General features: G+C 35.2%; 2 protein-coding genes across 3 annotated transcripts in view; one reads left to right on the top strand and one right to left on the bottom strand.

Moving 5' to 3' along the window:
- The window catches only part of LOC110018429, a 53,432-nt gene that overhangs the window by 4,924 nt on the left and 47,709 nt on the right, over positions 1–799 (bottom strand). The gene's annotated exons all lie outside the window — the stretch shown is intronic.
- LOC110018425 (65-kDa microtubule-associated protein 3-like) overlaps positions 1–799 on the top strand; it is a 75,804-nt gene that overhangs the window by 70,458 nt on the left and 4,547 nt on the right. The gene's annotated exons all lie outside the window — the stretch shown is intronic.

Raw genomic sequence — 799 nt, 5'->3', positions numbered from 1 at the left:
AGACGGGGTAGAACTCTGAAGGAAGGGGGTATATATAGGTTCGGGACGGAGGCGCGTTGCGAAAGGGGATTAGGGTTTTGCTGATGAGAGATCGAAGATACTCCTCTAAGATGCTCACATGGCCTTCTGATGGGAATCAGATGGCTGGAAATGATATCAAAAGCGAAAGGGTAATTTAGATACATTCCACATAATTCCTATATATCCACATATTTGCAAATATATCAATTTCACGACGTGTATCACACCACACCGTAAATTTTAACAGCACGATGTGTCCGATTTACGAGACGAAATATTTTCCTAAACTTTACTTTTTAACATTTATGCCGCCCAAATCTTTTATATCACATAAAAAATAAAACTATTTTTAAGTTTAAGAAGTGAACGCTATTTTAATTTTTTAAGAACTGAAACAAATATTTGCATGTGTGCGCGTAAAAATTGAAGTTTACGTGTTAGTTATGTAAATACATAAAAAACTGAATTGTATGTATCTAAATCTTCCAAAAATTTAGGGGGCATTTACATACATACCCCACAATTCCTATGTATTTACATATCTAACCCCTAAACTTTGTTTTCTGCATTTTATACCACCCAAATCTTTCCAATCACATCAAACCTGCCACTGTTTTAACTTGTAAAAACAAACATACACCTTTCCATGCATGGGTAGGGTCACACGCACACTCACACGCGCACACGCACACATACACGCACACACATATATATATATAAAAGTTTAGTTGTTAGACAAAAAAAATTCTGCAAAAATTCCAATTTTGGATGAGTTTTT

Source organism: Phalaenopsis equestris, unplaced genomic scaffold, assembly GCF_001263595.1.
Source record: "Phalaenopsis equestris unplaced genomic scaffold, ASM126359v1 Scaffold000022, whole genome shotgun sequence".
In the NCBI taxonomy this organism is placed as follows: domain Eukaryota; kingdom Viridiplantae; phylum Streptophyta; class Magnoliopsida; order Asparagales; family Orchidaceae; genus Phalaenopsis; species Phalaenopsis equestris.
The sequence above is the reverse complement of the archived record's forward strand: the minus strand, read 5'-3'. Positions and strand labels throughout refer to the sequence as shown.